General features: G+C 41.9%; 1 protein-coding gene across 4 annotated transcripts in view; it reads left to right on the top strand.

Annotated features, from left to right (window-relative positions):
• Window positions 1-615: 615 nt before the first annotated feature.
• The window catches only part of sema5ba (sema domain, seven thrombospondin repeats (type 1 and type 1-like), transmembrane domain (TM) and short cytoplasmic domain, (semaphorin) 5Ba), a 288051-nt gene continuing 267972 nt past the window's right edge, over window positions 616-20694 (top strand). For all 4 annotated transcript variants that reach the window (XM_034694411.1, XM_034694409.1, XM_034694410.1 and 1 more), the window contains exon 1: window positions 616-811. The gene's annotated coding sequence lies outside the window, so the exon portion shown is untranslated. The remainder of the gene's footprint in view (window positions 812-20694) is intronic.

The raw sequence follows: 20694 nt of genomic DNA, 5'->3' as shown, positions 1-20694 counted from the left end.
TACTTCTAATTGCTTTTCAGGTTTGTCTGTCAGGTTCATCTTCACAATAACAAATACAAAGGAACAAACGGCTTGTATCTCAATTTGTGAATGGGGTTTGGCTTGTACCGTCTCCCTCAGCCTGCACCTGCCTGACTGAGCAGAACAGAAAACAGTGGAATGAGTTTGGTCCTGATTTAACCATCACAGCAGTGTGTTCATTGTTTCAGTTCCTCTGTCTCATTTGATCAAAACAGCAAAGCAGAAAACCCTCAAATTCCTCATGGAGTCTGATTGCCAGGTTACCCGCGCACCCAAGCCGCCCCAGCAGGTATACCGTGGAGTCCCAGACAACACCGCGCGGGACAGACCTTTTCCCAGAAGCCTCTCAACGAGCTCCACGCTGTGATCCACTCTCACACACTGCCCGCTGCTTTCGCTCTGCTCGGAGTCGCTGTTCCGACACTCCTCCTCCACCTCCTCCTCCTCCTGCAGCTCCCCGGCGGGTTTCCATGCACTTCCTTCCCACTGCGCTTGCAAATCGGCCCCATCTTTGCTTACAGACTCCCCCCCCACTCACCCCCTCCACTCCCCCCCTCCCCTGTACCTCCCCCCCTCCCTCCTCAGCCCGGTGGTATCGTCCGACGCTCAAGGAGAGAGAGAGCGCAGTTGTTGGCTGCAGGTCGCTGGGAGAGGGACGCACACAGCGGCTCAGGACACAACAGTGGAACCCGTTTCTTTTCTGTCTCTGCTGCTCAGAGTTCATGTCTGACTCTCCTCGTATCTCTACCTGGCTTTATCATCAACTTGCGGAATACAAACGCCTTTGAAGGTAAGAGAAAATGTACTTTTTTCTTTCTTCTCTTTGGAAAAATATGAGAAATTATGCAACAAAAGCACTTTTTGGATATATTGTGCACCAGTTTCCAGCTTCAGTTCTGTTTCAGATTTGTTGTTGAAGGTGTAATTGACGTGGATGGACTTTGATTGGGGCGGTGTGTTATAAAACCGCTGGCACAATCAACACAAAAGCCTACTTTAGCTTGATAAATAAAAAAAAATCCACCTCCATCACTAATGGATTGGCTGCTCGTGCGTTAGCCATGCAACGGGGTCCGGTTTTCTCCGGACCATTTTGTCTCCTAGACCCATATTTCTGCAGTTTGTCTTTCTATCCTAATGAAACACTTTGCTGAGTTTTTGCCCACTTTGTCTGCTTCAGACCGAGGCGATTTTCCCCGTAGATAGCATGTGTTATTCAGAGCAGTTTGCAGCTCCTTTATGCCACGCCAGTTTTACTTTCCACTCACGTTTCATCCCAGGATCAGAGGAGCATTTGTGGGCTGCAGGAGCTGCTTGTGCCTGCCACATTAGCGCTGTCTCAAACTTACTTTGTTGTGCATATTGCTCTGTGGTTTTAATCCAGGCGAGATATGAACTTAAAAAAGAAACTTCTTTATAACACACATCAATCAGGAAAGTGGATTTGTAAAATTATGAGCGTCTAAATTGCATTTTTGTCATAAACTGTCTACACTCAAACATTGCAACCTTATTTTGATCACAATAAGGTGATGGGAATGTAAATATAATTTCATAATTTTCCTAACTTTGCTTGTATTAGTAATACTGACTTAACACTGCCCACGATGACCTCATTGCTCATCAGTTCCAATTAACAAATGGGCTTTTACGCGCGGAATGTGCAGCTTTTACGCACAATGAGTGCAAGTGTTTAACATTCTTTTATTCCCTCCAAATCCCAGCATCCGTCTGTGGGACTAATTCTGCATAAAAACACAGAACATTAGCTCGGTAAGTCGTTATCCACGAGCTTGTCACTCGGGAGAACTGCTGCTTAGTTCCTCCGCGATACTTGCAGACATCCCACTTCTGTTTTATTTCAGATTCTAAAGAGGAGGAAATGGGAGTCAGAGTTCTGCAGAAAGCTCCTCATAGTGGGAGTGTGAGACAAAGGAATGCAGTGTTATAAAATAGGACATTCCCTCTTGCATGTGTTCAAGTTGATTGTTCAATAATGCATTGTTGGAGCAGGAGAGGGTTGCGTTGTTGTAGAGCAACAGAGGGCAGTGTTGAGCAGTATTGTGTGCAGCTGTAAGAACACCTTCCCAGGTGAAGTTTGCTGCATCATGAGCTGGACTGTCTGCCTGCTGTTTCTCCTACAAGTGAACTCAGAGAGACTCTTGCAGACAGGTTTTGTGCTGCACTTATTTCAGCTTGGGAGAATGGAAACACGTAGAGGCTTTTGGGCTGTAATGGACTATTTTGTGTGATTTGCTCCTGTTGATAAAATGTCAAGCACTTTTTGAACAAGCTTTTATCAGCAGGCGGTTTTAACTGAAGCAACTTTCAGAGACCACAACTGATGTTTAAAAAAAAGCTAAAGGTTTAAAATATCATTTTCACTCGACTTAATTAATCAAACAACTTATTCACTTGAAAGCTATTTTCCGCCACCACAGGGGCTTTTAGAAGCTGTTTTAGAGCTGCACTCTTTCTCATCTGTAGCTTTTTATTGAGCCTCTGAGGTTCAACAGCATCAATGAAAAGCTCTGTATTATTCATTAACACTCAAACAGCTCTCAAATGCAGCCGAGCATGGCTGCTTTGGGAGACGTGTCGGATGACAATAAGTTTGTGCTGCAGTTGAGCGCTTTTGTTCTCTTTAAAATGTGCAATAAAAGTGAAAATATTTGCACTCTGGGCCTGGAGTCATTTGATGAGTATAGTTATTGATGTTAATATAAGTAGTTTGCTGTTTTATTCCTGAAATTTCCCTCTGTGGAGTTAATATTGCTCACCAGTATCACATAATTCTGATTAATGTACTACTGTTTTATATCCAAACAACTGAAATCTCCTGTCTGGAATATCAAAACACATTTGGCACGGCTCTTTTATTTATTTTCCTCATTAATCAACACGTGTGAAAGTCCCATATCCCCCCCATGTTTTGATTGATATTCATATATTCATACAGGTTTTTGTCAGGCCCACATGCTTGTCTTATGGATGATTACGGCTTTTGTTATATGAAGAGCTGTTTTAGTGTCCTGGGTCGGTCCTTTCAAATGGAAAACAGGTTTTCATCTTTGATGAACTTATGAGGGCTCTTGACAGGTCCTGGTGAGGAGGGCGAACCAGAGCGGCGGAGGAAAAGAGAGCTGAAACAAAACAGAAACAAGATAGAGGCCCCAATACTCCTCCTACTCACCTCTATGTTCACTTTGTATGTCTCCTTCTTTCCTTGATGTCCTTGTAGTTACAGGTTTTGAGAATTTCATTTAATTGTTTTGTATTTTATGTAGATTTCTATTCCTTTCAGGCGCCTGATGGCGGCATAAATATTTCATTTTAACTGAGAAATAGGTGTAGTGAAGATAGGCTGGGAGTATCTTCATCAAATTTTCAATGATGCATATTTAAACTGCGCTGTGTGGATTATTTCTGTCGTCGGGCATCATTCGAGAAGAGACAACCCGATATGAAAGTTTAATGTGTGGAGAACTTGATCTGCCCTCTGCTCCATTTGATATTAGCTTTCCAAGAAAAAGAGGAACACACCATTTCAGGTGTTAATGTGTGTGTGTGTGTATGTGTGTCCAGAGAGAAGACAGACTGATACAAATAAAAAGCATGATTCAGACTGATCTGTGGAAACATACACTCAGGTGTATAATCTTAGACAATGCATTGTAAGGAAATTAATGTGTTTTCTCAGAGCTGACAGACTGTGTTTTCTTTCATTTTAAAGTGCAGTTTTTTTCACGAGTGAAACCAAGGCGGAAAATAAAAAGTGACAGCTGTAACTGCATATTTCTGCTTTTAGTCTGTCACTCAACTGTTTGGCTTCTCATGCACATCAAACAAGCAGTCTGAGACATTCGCAGACGCATATAAAAACTGTATCAGAGTTTATACATGCACTGAGACACCTCTTGCTCTTTTCCAAAGCAGCCTGGACAAAAAATGCATTTCCCCGCTTTAAAACCCAGGAAGGATGCTCTGAGAACTCGCTGTGAGGCAGTGAGTGGCTATATAGCTGAGACGTGCTCTCCCGACCGTTGATCTTGATTTGCTCCCTTTTTCTTCACTCCCTGAGCCTGGCATGTGAGACTGAAGCGGAGAGAGAGATTTTGGACTTTTTAAGTGGCCTTCTTGAGCAGGATTCACATGGTAATTAGGTCAGGACACCGAGAGGAAAAACAAAGCTGTGAGCATGCAGAGAGAGCAGAAAACATACAGAGTTTTCTGTTAAGATGTTTCGAAGAGAGTGAAGAGAGATGCAGAGAGATGCTTTCTGAAAGTGGCTCCATAAATGCAGAACACCCCGCGGCCACACTGGAGTGTCTTTTTGCTCTCAGTGAGGTAAATGCAAGGCCAGGTTTGAAACCACAGCTTGTGGTTGCAGATATTGCCTCAATCTTTTAAATCCCAATGTGTTGACATGCATGTTATTTACAAACACACACATGTTTTGAAGCAGAGCCTGAGAAGTCCTTGTTCTGTTTAAAGTGAAAATACCTCCGATGCTCTTCCCAGGATCAGGAATTTTTCCTACACCAATTTGAAGTTTATGGAGAGCCAGATGTTTTGTTGGAGTCCGTCCGAAGAGAATAATAGGAACAATGCAAGTTTACAAAATGTGATGCCACCTCATTCTTGATGTTTCCCTCTTGGCAACCCCTCATCATCAGAGTACTGGTACACACAGTCAATGCAAAGCTCTGATATCTTATGAGCCTCCCCAAAAGTCCCCCCCGTTTCTTCTTCTCTAAAAGAGTAGCCAAGGCAGCAATAATGTATCATGGCTGCTGTATGCAACTGCTGTAGTAAAGCAGTAAAAAGACAACTGGTTTCAGAGACATTATTATGCCATGATGGTGAACAACACCAGTGCAGTGTTGAGAAGATGTCTGTAATCAGTGTTTTTCACTAGTAGTATGTAGGGATAGACCGATTATCAGCATTTTGACGCATATCAGCATCGGCCTTTTTTTAAAATCTGACAGCCGATAAGAGATCAATTTAAAACTGGGTTATTTTGGCTCAAAATTCACTAAATCACATGGCAGAAATGATACGTCTGCAGAAACCTAGGCTGTGTTCCATTTCTCCCTGCAGTTTCTCATTACATGGGACGAGCTAAGCGGCATCCGTTGTGGCCCCTACAATTACTAGTGATTTAAAACTCATACAAACCCTCTCCAAAAAAACTGAAATATCCCCATAAAACAAAGATAAGTGAAAGATTAACGTTTCAGTTAAATTGACATTTTGGAAAACTTTATTTACTGTAGAAAACTCTTTAGAGAGCTTTTTATTTGTTTAAGTTTTCATTGAACTTTATAAGACATGCTGCTGAGCCTGGGAGCTCCCTGCACTTTTTGTTAGAATTAAAAAAAAAAGATGTCTAAAAAACCTTTAACATGTTGCAAATCTGAAAAGCCTTTTAATATAAATATGCTTAAATGCATTTAAACAAAGTTAAGTGTTGGAGTTTGCATTATTCCAAATCTTGACGCCAATATTTTCCATTTTAATGCAAATGAATATCGGCTCCAAATATTGGTTATCGGCCTCCTTGACTACTAATAATCGGTATTGGCCCAGAAAAAAACATATCAGCCTAACTCTAATATGTAGACTATCTTCCATAAGTATTTATCCTCTTTGGACTTATTAATATTTCACAACTTAGAACCTGAAATTTGAATCAACTTTATGTGCTTTTAAAGCTGTATTAACAGACAGCAGCACACCTGAGAGCAGACATCTGTTGGATGCAATTGAAAGACAAGTGGTGCACCTGGTCTTAGTTTAAAGATTTCACCACAAAGCACTCAACACTTTTCATTTTTTACAGTAAAAAATGTAATTACTATGTTTTATTCCCCTCTCATTCTTAAATGATGGACTCCTTTGTGCTGGTCTATTACATACAAACCCAGTAAAATCAATTTTAATCTGCAGTTTTAACAAGACAACATATTGAGCATTTTAAAGGAGTGAATATTTTTCTTAGGCGCTGCATGTCTCAAACATTTTATCAGCCAACATTTAAGTCTAGCTAACGGCTGGAATCAGCAGCAAGCTGTAAATTGACAGATAGACTATGCTTCACTGCAACAGCACCCTGATGAGAATGTGCCTCAGACTTGAGCTCACTCTTTTGTTTCCCGACAGGGTATGTTAGAGGGAGAATGTGCTTGTGATAACCAGACAGCTTGAACCAGAGTCAGCCGAGGGAGGCCAGCGGTCTGCGTGGTGCAGTCTGAGCTGGTGGGTGGAAATGAATAATTCCACGATGTCTGTCTGGGTCCCCTCAGCTCTCCCAGGATCTCATTGTTTCTGAATGCAGAGTGCACTTGCCGTGGCCTTGGCACGCAGTGTCTGTCTGTGTGTGTGTGTCTGTTTGTGCGTCTCTCTGTAACCTGGCCTCTTTCTGCCTCGCCACACAACCTTCATAGCCTATGAAATGCAATACTGCTGCTGCGTGTCTGTTGTCTGGGTTCGGTCTGCAACCCTGCTAATTAATGCTCAGTGCCACCCAACAGTCTTAATTTGTCTCTGGAACGTTATCATCATTGTTTGCCCGCCCTTTCCCTGTGCTGTTATTACCGCACCTTCACAAACAGGGTGAATGGAGATGAAAAGGGCAAGCAGGCTGTCAAGCAGGAAAAACAAGCTAGAGAGAAAAATGCTCCACCTAATATATTATTCGCATTCAGTGTTTAATGTAGCTCTAAAATCATTATTCAGACTGTCCTATTACTAGCTAGTTAATCTATTTAGCACATGAGGCATCTTACATGAGGCTATATCAAACACTTGTTGTTTCCAGCTCCTTACATGTGAGGATTTTCTGCTTATCTTTGTTTCATATGAATGTAAATTGTATTTCACAGTATGCAGATATTCACCTGGAACTTGTAAAGGACGATTTTAACAATTTCCAGATGTTTATGGAGAAAACATAAATCATTTATTTATGTCAAACTTAATCTGACCTCTTTAGATGCTCAGATATAAATTTTCATTTATCAGATGTGGGTATTTGATGATAGCAAGTATCATTCCTGAGCTGTTTCCACATAAAATATACATCTGAGCTTAATTTCAACAGCTATATATCACCAACCCTATATGTATGTGAAAAGATTTATATCATTGCTTTATGTTCTGACGTAGTTTGCCCAAAGGTTAGGAGTCTGAACCTAAATCAAGTGAAGTACCTTGCAACAAGTTAAGCTAGCGTAGGTGGCAGATTAGCATCTCCTCAATTCCTGCTTCTGCAGAAAATCTTTGGAGAAACACATATTTTTGTCATACAACTGTTTGTGGTTTTCCATATTTTTGTTCTCTTTAGATAAAATGAAAAATGTCAAGAGTTTTGACATTGAGCTAGCTAGCTTCGACTGGCACACATTGCTAGCATCACAGTAGTTTTGCTTGGTATAATTAAATCATTATCTCATTACAGCACGTTTTTCTTTGTGGGTCTTAAAAAGTCATTGCTAGTGAAACCACAGACTGTATAAAACATGGACATAGTCTCTGTGACGTCACCCATTGATTCTTGAAGTAGAGTTTTGAAGCCTCTTAATGGCGGTAGCCATATTGGAAATGCTGACTAAGCCTAACTTTCCATCAACCTAGCAAGAAGCACAGAGGTGGAGTTTAGGCGAGTTGTGTGTCTACAGACTTGGAGACTGCAGATTCTGGGACCACATGTCTGGCACTGCAATTTAAAGACCCTTGTTGTTTGTAACGGCACCACCTAGTGCTTGCCAAGGAGCATATTTTGGGTGTGCAACTGCGTGTTTGGTGTGTAATGAACCATTTTTAGTGTCTAACCATAACCCTGACTGTTGCAATGAAAATGGGTTCTAGAAATTGGAATTGTGGTTCTGAAACTGCAGCCTCTGGCTCTGCAGACACTATCCAATGGTTGAGGCAGGCCTTTAGCTTCTTTGCTAACAACTGCAGTGTGCCAACCTGTCAGTCAAGTCAGCTGTGTCATTAATTATGCCAAACTAATAACCATAATATCTTCAAAACTAAGTAATTACAAAAAAAATCTGTGAGAGAAATGTAGTTGTAAACATGTTTGTTTTTGCTGTGAAGGTGGACTTATTAGAATGGGTGTGCATGTGGCTTCCAAGCATTTTGGAGCCAGCCTCAAGTGGATACTTGAGGAACTGCCGTTTTCTGCATGGGCCTAATTTCTGAAGACTCGAGGCTGCTGCTTGGTTAAAACTACTATACTGGTAGTTCTTTGTTGTGTTGACTATTTTTTTAAGGAACCAATTTTCAGGGCTGCTGATACATTTGGTATTGGAGTGATGCATTACTGGCATATTGTGATACCTTCATCATTACCTGCACAACTCTTTTGACTTCAAAAAAATCAATAGAGAATACGGTGGGACTGCATTCCTTCTCTATTGGTCATTTGAAGGCCAGCTTTTAAACTGAGCCCTTTCTCCTTACAGCTTCAAGCTATTCATTCTTTTCCTCTTTTCACACTCTCTCATTGTTATCCCTCTTGGTATTAGATGAGGTGTGCGCATTGTGAGCAAGTATGCGGTCATACCTGAATGTGCGCATGCGTGCATGTCTGAGCAATTTGATTTTTCTCTTTGTATGCGTGCGAAGCGGACGTGAAGGCATGTGCCTTTTCTCTCCCGTCCCTCCTCTGTTCAGGTCTGAGCAGGGTGAGAATAAAAGGGGCGCAAGAGGAGGAGAAAGTGCTCCCACAGTTGATTTGGCCATTGTGGGGGGAGGAACACTATTCCCATTGATGCTCTGGACGCATGGCTGAAACCCCCAGAAGCTTTAGGAAGGGAGCTTATTCAAGGCTTGATGTGACCCGGAGGACGGGGTTGGAAGATGGGTGTTGAGCCCATTGTGGGGATGGTGGGAACATTGTCCCCCTCTCCACTCCTTTAATACCTCTCTGAACCACTGGCCCCGTGAGCTGGAGGGGCTCTCAGGTTGTCTGTTTTCCTTTTAAGGACACCAGAGAGGACTCTTATGTTAGAGGTCTTACGAGTTTTCAAAGTCTTCAAAGAGATCTTTGAAACACCTTTCCTGGTCCCATTGGAGATCTAGTGATATTTTACCTTGAGGAAGAGTTTAGCTGGGTTTTGTGTCAGTATAAAATCCTTGTTCTCTTCGGAGAGTTCATATCCCTTTGAGTTTTGTAATATTGGGACATAGTTTGATGTTAAACTCTCATAGTCGTTAACTAATCACCATACCTTAAACAGAACAACTTAAACAGACTTAAATCATGACAGCAGGGATGCTGTTGAAATCCAGGATCGTCAAACAGGTGAAAAATTGAAATAAGACCGCTGAAAGGGTCTCAGTTATAAGTTCTACCACCACAAATCTCTAGTGGAGCTTTAATGCTCTTTGTCTTAGTTTCTCCACCAGTTTCTCCAACAAACACGCCCTCATTTGATGCAGCTTGATGGTGGCGAAGAAGACAGTTTTTTTGTCTCAAAGTTGCCTAAGTGCCCCCCATTGTTGTTTTAATAAAGCTGAGTTCTGTTGACTGAGAAGGCCACATCAAGGTTTCAAAGATTCAAATCGATTTCATGCCTTTAGTCCATACGGAAACATCCCATTCGTCACGTTTCTCCATTCATTTATTGTTCTTTTTCTCATTCTTAATCCAAAATGGTATACGAATTCAAGTTTCTGGAAGAATAATCCTGGAGATGTAGATGTGAATGGATTTTGCGGTGTTCAATTTGCAAAAGTAAAAACTGTGAATAGAAATCCAAAAATGTAATCATGACTTACAGCAAAAAAAAAACCCCAAAAAACTTACACTTATGCCCTGATAACGTGTCATCTTCCCTGGGGGCCGAGTCAGAAACCCATGTGCACGGTTAGCGAATCAGAGCCCACGGATTACAAGTATGTCCCCATTGATTTTATATCCGTACGGGTTACAAATCCCTTACCACACAATATGAAGTGTGCACACAGATTTGCAAACCTGGCGCACAGATTGGCACATTGCTTTTTTTTTTGTTCTTGACCTGGCACCACGGGGGGACAAGTGAATGTGGAACTTGTGCCCACGTTCTTAGATGTGTGGTATATCTCTATCTTGTTACTCGGCTGTGTTTAGTAGTTGAACACAAGTAACTGCTTCCACTGTAACTTGTGATTGGTCATTACAAACAACATTTCAAGGAGTGGTCTGTTATTTCCTGATAACAGACCTTTGCTATTTAGAAAAGAGTTGGAAACACCAGAGAAAACTCCAACAGTACACAACAAGGAATATGGTGTAGGTTAAGGAAAATAAAAACTGACTCTTATTTATTATTTATTTATTATTTATTAGTTTATTTGACAGAGGCCATGCAAAACAAAAACTGTCATGCCAGAGTAAGCTATAAGCTCATTTTCATCTGTGGTCCCTGGGCAGGAAGATGGAAAAGACTGTACAATACAAATGATAAAAAACATACTAGCATTTAAAACAATACATAGGCTACTCAACACAGTCCATCACTAATAACAACACATTTAAAATTACATTTCGATGTCTCTAGTTTGATGCATTCAGATTGTTTTTCCTTGAGCCATAATTTCAGTGTACTTTTAAAAACACTGAGGCTTGTACAGTCTCTAATGTGTAATGCAGTCCCTCCAGGAAGTTGCGATTTCGCGATCGCAACTATCAACGCAAATTCAACCAATCAGCGCGATTTTTTCGCGGCCCTGCAATTTTTTACAATCACCGCAACTTTCCCACAAATTTGACCAATTACCTCAATCTCAGCCCCTGTGCGTCATCAGTTTTGTCATCAATTTGACTTCCTTGGAACATAAACGTAAGTCCTCACTTGATCTGCACTTTTCAACAACAAAACACGCACAGAGAACGGGTGAAAAGAGGGGACAGCAGGCAGGACAAGTGACCATGACAACGTTATTATTAATAGATTGAGGGGCTCAGTGTTAGCTTGGTCTCTACCTGCAGCAGGTGTGCTTTATGAACCAGCTCTCCCTCCTCCATGCATCTGTCTCATCTTCATTGATGATTTTTACCCCGGGTGTGTGTTAGTGACAAAGACACAACCGGGGGACGTCTGTTTACTATTTGATGTTTGACGTTGTTGCCGTGGTTACCGTAAAAAGCTCTGCATCTACAGCTTGATTTAATCCAGTTTGGTGAAACATCAGACACAATTAGTAGGTTTTGATCAACTCCCTGTCATGAAAGATGCAGATTCATTTCAGAGTGTTGTGAACTGACTGTGCATCAGTCGCTGCGAGGTGCATTCAGGGACCGTCGTAAATGTGCAATACAGTCCTTTCATGGCATTTTACTGTGAATCAAGAGAATCAAAATACAGTCAGTGGTCACATCAAGAATGTTTTCTAAAAACAACTGTAATTTAACATATTTACTTGCCCCTGAGATGTTATTGGGGGAAAAAAGCAAAAAAAAAAACAATCGCAACTTTCACCGCAATTTTTTCAAAAAGCGGTCGCAAATTCAGGCTTTTTGGGCCGCAACAATCACAAAACAATCCCGTGAAATCCTGGAGGTACTGGCAGAAAAATGCAATTCAAGCTATCAAAAATTGGTGTAAAGTTCTTTGAATTTTTAAGTAAGTAGCTGCATAATGAGCGAGATAATGTATGGTGTATATTATCCCTTATATACACTGCAAACATTACATTCCAGTATCAGTGCTATGTTTAAACGACTGAGGAGAGCATTTGAGCGTTATGAATTATCTCTCACTTTGCTGTGAATCATCAGCATTCCTCTGAAGGATCTTTTGGTTTTAGGTGTTCTACTTTGAAAAGCCCCATTGTGCACTACTTTAAGTAATGGAACAAGGCTCATTTTTGCCCTGCTGTACCCTCTTAAATCGGTCTGTCTCCTTCAAATGGATTCACAGGGTGAGAGCTGAACTTTCTTCGGCCTATGCTGCTCACTTTAAAAGGCCCTCCAAACACGACACACTGATCACTTTCCAGCTCTGTATTTACACACTGACAGGAAACGAGTGACGACATCTGAGGTTTTTACCATTTCCCTCTATTCTATTCTTCTATTGTGTTTGAGATTTGGCATTGTAAGAGGCTGTCATGATTCAGTCTGTCATCTCAACAGCAGCGGCAGGTTTGAAGGCTATTAGCTGAAGAAAATCCTGACATGTTTACCTAAAGTTTTATTAGCACTGGTTAGCTTCCAGACTTTGATTAACTGCCTGCGATGGCTCATATAACTGTCTCATTAGAGAGCACAGCACATGCATGTCTGCCGCTCAGCAGTCTGGTGTGGTGTGAACATGCCGGCTTGTTTGTTTTTCATGCCCATGTGTTTGTGTTCATACGTGCATATGTGTGTGTGTGTCTGCCTCGCTGTCTATATTTGCAGTAATGGTCGGGAAATCAGCAGTTAGCGATAGCGGGCAGCTGGTCTCCGCTTTCTCTGTTATACCCACAACCCTCCATCGCCACAGCACGTGTAATTGGACAACCGCATGTCGGTTTGTGATTTGCAGTATGAGCCTAATGATATCCAGCATTAAATAGGATGAGAATTTTGTCCGTCATTGTCCAAACTCACTGGAGAGTAGAGGGTGACAGTGAGAGGAAACTCTTCAGCTCATCGCTGTTGATGCTTCTTCATTCCTGGTCTCCTTCCTCCTGCTTCTTTTTAGCTGCTCCACAAATTTGAAGTCCTCCAGAAATGTAACACTAAAGCCAAACCCCATGACCTAAAAGCTCATGTCATGATACATGTTTATGCAGACTTCCAAAGTAATAGATGTTACTGTTTTTAAGATATTGGTGCATGACATTCTCCTTCCCATGTTGGCCCACTTCTATGTTGTTCGTTCTTATGAATCAAGTCAGATTATATATGATTAACAGATTCTTAAACACTGGAAAATGTGTTTGTTAAGGGAAAGAACGTTTGCAGTGATGGTGTAACATGATAGCCAGCAGCAGATACCATATGATTCATAGCTGAGAAGAAAAAACACCAGCCTGTACGATAAGACAAAACACAAAACGCCATGAAAGAACACGAAACAACACGAAATGACAGAAAACCACATGAAACAACGAAAACAACATGGCACAAAATGACATGACTCTACACAAAATGACGCAAAACAAAACAACATGAAACATCATGACACTACACAAAATGACGCAACACAAAAATACACAAAACATCATGACACGACCAAAACTGACACGACACGAAACAACACGACGCTACACAAAACGACACAACACAAAATGACACGAAACATCATAACGCGACACAAAACAACACTAAACAACACAAAACTACACGACACGAAACAACAAGACATGACACCACACGAAACAACACAAAATGACGCAACACAAAATGGCACGAAACATCATGACACGACACGAAACATCATGGCACAACACAGAACAACTCAACACTAAACAACACGACCATAGACTGTAAATAAAAATGGACAGCGTTGCTCCGCCTCTTCCCATTGTACAGTTCTGAAGCCAAAAAATCCCTCTCCTGGGCGCAGCCATTGTGCAGCCAGAGCCTGTGAAGCCTTTGTAATAAGCTCCGCCCTACAGCGTGACGTCACAAGACGCTGTGTGTCCTTTGAAGTTTCGTTCTACGGCGGCTGTGAATCAAAGGAAACAGGAAGTAAAACCCCGTTTTTTAAACTCTAATAACTAAAGAAAAAGAAACTTTTCAGAAAAAAGAGGCCTTGGACACAAAACAGTCAAATACTAACTACATATCACCACAGCATACGGATGTGAGAAACATTCGTACGACGTGTATTTATTTTTTAAAGTTTGACTGCTCCCCCATTCAAATGAATGTGGGAGACAGATTTTTTTACCTATACTGCAGCCAGCCACCAGGGGGCAGTCACACTGCTGAAAGCCTCACCACCAGGGCCGTATCCGGCATGCTTGAACATGACACGACACAACACGACACGAAACATCATGACACGACACAAAACATCATGGCACAACACGGCACAACACAAAACAACACAACACTAAACAACATGACACAACACGACACGAAACATCATGACACGACACAAAACATCATGGCACAACACAAAACAACACAACACTAAACAACATGACACAACACGACACAAAAACTTCATGACACGACACAAAACATCATGGCACAACACAAAACAACACAACACCACACGACACAGAACATCATGGCACAACACAAAACAACACAACACGACACGACACAAAACATCATGGCACAGCACAAAACAACTCAACACTAAACAACACAACACCACACGACACAGAACATCATGGCACAACACAAAACAACACAACACGACACGACACAAAACATCATGGCACAGCACAAAACAACTCAACACTAAACAACACGACACAACACGACACGAAACATCATGACACGACACAGAACATCATGGCACAACACAAAACAACACAACACTAAACAACACGACACAACACGACACGAAACATCATGACACGACACAGAACATCATGGCACAACACAAAACAACACAACACCACACGACACAAAATGACATGACACAAAACAACGCAACACTATACATCATGACACAACACGACACGAAACATCATGACACAACACTAAACAACATGGCACAACCCAAAACAAAACAACACAACACCACACGACACAACATGACACAACGCAAAACGTCATGGCAGGACACGAAACAACATGACCCCACACGACACAACATGACACAACAGGACACAACATGACACGGCACGACACAAAACGAAGCAAGGTGACGCAAAACAGCAAGTAACATGTCGTGTAGCATGAGAGCCAACGCACCTTCTTAGTCTACCATAAATAATATCCACTAGTTCTCTGTCTGGTTAATCTCTGTTTACTTGTTTGTGTGGAAGTTACTGTGTAATTTAGTTAAGCATGAGGTCAGGTGGCACAATACTGGACGCTCTTAAAGTTGTCTTTACAATTTGACGCCTCTGACAGTCTTCTGTGATGAGGCTGTTCGTAACACAACAACAATAAAAATCCAATCTTCCAGTCAAACTGTTATTAAGTGCTGTGTTGTTCTGCTGTGATTTGTAGAAAAAATAATGTTCCTCTTGTCTTTTTCTGGTTGTGTTTGCAAAACAAACTATTCATTAGTAATATATTTTGCTCTCCAACTCCTACCGCTCCTGACACCAGAAGACGACTGCTGTCCCATTTAGAAGTCACTGTGGAGTGAATTGCAAAGAACAGGATGCTTCTAAACATTTATTTAGCTGCTTAGGAAAACTGCATGAACAGGCCCAGTGACCGCTGCAGCATCTAAAGATCCAAATACAGAGCTCTTCACACAGACCCATACATCGCTTTGGCTGTTTTTGATATGCTTCCTGGAGGTTTTCTTTATCTTTCCGTGCATCTTCTGTTATTTTCTTCTTCGTGACAAGTTCATCTCTCCTTGCTTTCCAATTCTTTATGCTGCATGTGTTATTAATATTGGCCCTGACCTGAAGACACAATGCCTGCAAGCCGGATAATTACACGTCTCCTCAGGTACCACAGTGAAATCTGAAAAAAACCTTTTGTGCCGGATGTTTGCTGCATTCAATATATTCCTCACTCTCAAGGTAAAACAGGCTATCGCACTGACTTGATAACATCATCATTCACACTGCAGTCATTATATGTTTTTCATTCTTTTCATTCCAAAATAATAACCAGCCACGCTTTCTCAAAGAATCTGCTTTCAATGTATGCGGTCACTCTTCTTTGGAAAATCAGTGTTCATTGTGTGGGGAGTGAGTGACAAGAGGAAGCAATAACACAGACAACATAGTCTTTTCTGTGGCAGCTATAGGCCTATTTTACATCTCAGTCCTGCAGTGGAGAGCAAGTTATTACTCAGTGTCTGCGTTCAATAGCTTTCCTATTTGACCTGGGTAGCAATGAGCACCTAGCTATACTCCAGCTTAACCCGCCAGACGTTCAGGAGAAATTATTCTACTCTGTCTTTTGACCTTTTGTTTGGCTCTTGCCGGAAATCTCTTGGTTGTTAGCCAACAGACGGAGAGGAATTTTTCTCTGCTAAAGTGACTGATTTGTGATTCATCGTGCGTGTGAGCTGAGGAGAGGAGACTAGTGTGGAAGAGGGGGGGGGGATACAAGTGATGCTTTAATCAAGAGCTCATTACGAAACTAGAAATGAGGTTGAAGAACGTACACGACCATGTGTCCAAGAGATGAACGCGAAAGCAAACATTTTGATTGTTGACTCTTCACCATGCTTCTCAGATCTGAAGCACAGTGGAGGATCATCTGTGGAGCTTCAAAAATACTCAGTCTGCAGCGGTGTTAATTGTGGTGGCTATTTTAAGATTTAGTCTTAGTCTGTAGATGAAAATGCCTGTAAGTTTTAGTCACCTTTTAGTCTTTTCAGGCTGCACCGTAATGCAGTGGGTAGCACTGTTGCCTCACAGCTAGAAGGTTCCTGGTTCAAATCCCCTTTCTGTGTGGAGTTTGCATGTTCTCCCCGTGCATGTGTGGGTTCTCTCCGGGCACTCCAGCTTCCTCCCACAGTCCAAAAACATGCTCAACAGGTTGATCGATCACTCTAAATTGCCAATAGGTGTGAGTGTGTGCGTGAATGGTTGTCTGTCTCTCTGTGTTAGCCCTGTGATAGGTTGGCGACCTGTTCAGGGTGTACCCTGCCTTCCGCCCGAAGCCAGCTGGGATATGCTCCAGCCCCCTGTGACCCCAAAACGGGATAAGTGGTCAAGATAATGGATGGATGGATAGTCTTTTCAGCCTTTTATAGTTTTAGTCTAGTTTTAGTCGACGAAAACTCAAAACATTTCAGTTTTTGATTTTTGCCAAAACATCTTCACTCTTTAAATAATTCATGTAGTCGATCAGATATTGCTGTGATAGGTTCTTCTGCCCAAAGCCAGCTGGGATAGCCCCCCCGTGACCCCTAAAGGGATAAGCGGTCAAAATAATGGATGGATGGAATATCTTAAACCTGCTGTGAGGAACTTTTGATTTGTATTGATTTTGGCACCCCCTGTGGACAAAGTGATACCTCTTATCTCTTGTCCTGTACATGCAAAAGTAGTGTTTTGTACAAAAACATTATCCTGTTGTCTTCCAACAGTCAAATTTATCACACAATTTGATTCTTTTCCATGAAAACAGTCAAATAAATGCTGTTTCTAAAGTGAGATGTCAATCATCTGGTCTGACACCTACCCCCTCACAGCGGTTTCAAGCATTAAAATCGTCAACAGAGCAGGTGTCAGTGTTGTTGCTGATGGTCTTGTTTACTCTTAAAGGTCATGAAGAGGCATCGGTATCAGTTTCAGTCTGTTTCTCAGCCAGTTCAAAACTCCTCACAGTGCCTTTAAGTGAAATAATTCAATAATTCACCCTGCTATAAAGTCAAAAGAAAACATTCTTGATGTGACCACTGGGACTGTATTTTGATTCTCTTGATTCACAGAAAAATGCCATGAAAGGACTGTATTGCTCATTTACGACGGTCCTTGAATGCACCTCGCAGCAACAGAGGCACTGGACAGTCAGTCAGTTCACGGCACTCTGAAATGCATGTGCATCTTTGATGACAAGGAGTTGATCAAAACCAAAACTTACTGAATGTGTCTGATGTATCACTAAACTGGAACAAATCAAGCTGTAGATGCAGAGCTTTTTACGGTGAGAGCAGCAACAACGTCAAACATTAAATATGAAACAGACGTCCCCCGGTTGTGTCTTGGCATGGAGGTGGGGAGAGCTGGTTCACACAGCACACCTGCTGCAGGTAGTGACCAAGCTGACACTGCGCCTGTCACAGGATGCATGACTTTTATCTTATCTTACTATCAGTGATGCACTTTAGCCCGTCAGAAAGTGACATATTTAAGAAAAGGAGAGCAGGAAACGGGGACTGCTTGCTGCCTCAGTGAAAGTCTTGATTTATCAGACAACAAAGAGGAGGAATGAGTATTTTTTTGGCAGCAGCCTTGGTTGAATTGAGATCAGCTTTGTGAAAATGGTACAGCACCATGAATTTTTCATACATTTTTGGGATTTATCTTTGAACGAATAATGCATTTATGTCTGAAAAGTACTTTGTTTTAATATTTACAGCACTTGCAGCCAAATCTGTATTGACGTTAAATCTGTTAGAAAAACAGCACAGAGGCTAAACCTTCATCAAATCCAAGTTTAACATCCAGAGCTGTCGCTGGGAGGTGGCTGGCTTTTGTTTGCTGGTTCAGGCGGCTCTAGCTCTTCTGTTTACTGCTTTCAAGATAACTAAGTGCTGTCTGCTCACTTACATAGACTGCATGCACTAACAGTCTTTTCTCATGAGACAACATTTTCAACTCATTCTGTGATCATTTATGTCTTTGTCATTGCTCCTAAGGGACCTTAAAAAGCAATACATTAGACAAAAAAGAGATGAGACTTCTATGAGACAAGCAAGATTGAATAGAGGAAGCAATAAACTGAGAGATCTTGTCTTATTTCATTTATGTCTCAGTCAAAACTGATTCATAAAACTGTGGAAGTAGTTGCTTCTTAGGAAGATCATGTTTGTAACAAACCTGTCTCAACCATAGACTGTATAAATAATGGACGTAGTATGCGTGATGTCACCCATCTGTTTCTGAAGCGCTGTTCTGAAGCCAATCGGCGGCGGGAGCCATATTTGAAATGCTGAACTCATCTAGAAGAGTGTGAGGTAAAGAGGCAGGGTTTGAGCCTCCTAGCCAACAGCTATGTGTTCCCGCCTGTCAATCAAGTCAGTCATGTCCTTATTTGGGCAAATCTAGTAATCTTAATATTTTCTGAACCGTGTGCCGATTGAGAAATCAGCGACGTAGAGCCAAGCTGTTTTTTGAACCAGGCTGTAAACATGTTTATTAATGCTGCAAAGATCGTCTTCTTTGAATGGTTGTGTATGTGGTTTCCGGTGTTTCTGCAGCCAGCCTCAATTGGACACTCAATGAACTGCATTTTTTGACACTTCTGCATTGGCTTCAACTCTCTTCAATTTATTCTTTTTAAGTTATACCTCTCAACTCTGCTTGGTCTCAACCATACACTGTATAAATAATGGACGTAGTATCCGTGACGTCACCCATCTGCTTCTGAAGCGCTGTTTTGAAGCCAATCGTCGGTGGGAGCCATATTGGAAATGCTGAACTCAACCAAACTTAGTTGGAGGTAAAGAGGCGGGGTTTGAGCCAACAGCTATGTGTTCCCGCATGTCAATCAAGTCAGTCATGTCCTTATTTGGGCGAAAACCCGTAATCTTAATGTCTTCAGAACCGTTGCGTTAGAAAAAAACTCATCACCCGTACAGTGTGTGCCGATAGAGAAATTAGCTACGTAGACTGAAGCCGATTATTGAACCAGGCTGTAAACATGTTTATTAATGCTGCAAAGATCGTCTTCTTTGAATGGGTGTGCATGTGGTTTCTGGTGTTTCTGCAGCCAGCCTCAAGTGGACACTCGATGAACTGTTTTTAACACTTCTGCATGGGCTTCAATTCTCGCAGCCGGAGGTTGCAGCTTGGTCTGAACCATAGACTGTATAATTAATGGACGTAGTATCCATGATGTCACCCATCTGCTTCTGAAGTGCTGTTTTGAAGCCAATCGACAGTTGCAGCCATATTGGAAATGCTGAACTCATCCAGAAGAGTGTGAGGTAAAGAGGCGAGGTTTGAGCCTCCTAGCCAACAGCTATGTGTTCCCGCCTGTCAATTAAGTCAGTCATTTCCTTATTTGGGCAAATCTAGTAATCTTGATATCTTCTGAACCGTGTGCTGATCAAGAAATTAGCGACGTAGAGCCAAGCTGTTTTTTTAACCAGGCTGTAAACATGTTTATTAATGCTGCAAAGATCGTCTTCTTTGAATGGGTGTGTATGTGGTTTCTGGTGTTTCTGCAGCCAGCCTCAAGTGGATTCTCAATGAATTGCAGTTTATAACACATCCACATGGGCTTCATATTTTGAGACCGGAGGTTGCAGCTTGGTCTCAGCATGTGCAGTCGTGGGCCCACTTTTCTTAAAGGGGAAGACATGGGCAGTAAGTCTCCAGAAGACAAACAAGGTGCAGCTCCTTGATGGAGTTCGAGGCTTTTTTTTCTGTGACTAAAGATCAATACAAACTTGGCCGACTTCGACTCTCTCCATCGACTGTCCCCCATAAAGGAGCAGCCCTAAAGAAAAGGTTAGTCTGTCTGTCAGCGGTGACAGGAAAAAGTATGGTGCACTAAATGTTTTCCCCCCCAAGCTTCAAATGTTCAATCATAAACACATTTCTTTGTGCCCCACTGCCTCTGCAGCACCGCTGAGTTTGGTTCGCTGTTGGCTTTGGTTACTATGGCGATAGAAGTGGCTCTCGGCGGGGGCTGGAGGGTCTGTTTCAGACCGAGGCAGACAGAATAAGAGAGGAGTGTGACAGTGATTAATGTCCTGGCTGAAACAGAGACAGACGACTCTCTGGGCCACATCGTCAACATCAGAGTGTGGAGGCTGGAGAGGCACGCCGGCCCTCAGTCGCACCAGGACGCGATGAAGTGTAATCACAATCATCTGAATTATTTATTAAACAAAAAATCCATTACTTTCTCAACCC

This window comes from Notolabrus celidotus, chromosome 10 (assembly GCF_009762535.1).
Source record: "Notolabrus celidotus isolate fNotCel1 chromosome 10, fNotCel1.pri, whole genome shotgun sequence".
In the NCBI taxonomy this organism is placed as follows: Eukaryota; Metazoa; Chordata; class Actinopteri; order Labriformes; family Labridae; genus Notolabrus; species Notolabrus celidotus.
Note: the sequence above shows the minus strand (reverse complement) of the source record. Positions and strands in the feature narration are given on the sequence as shown.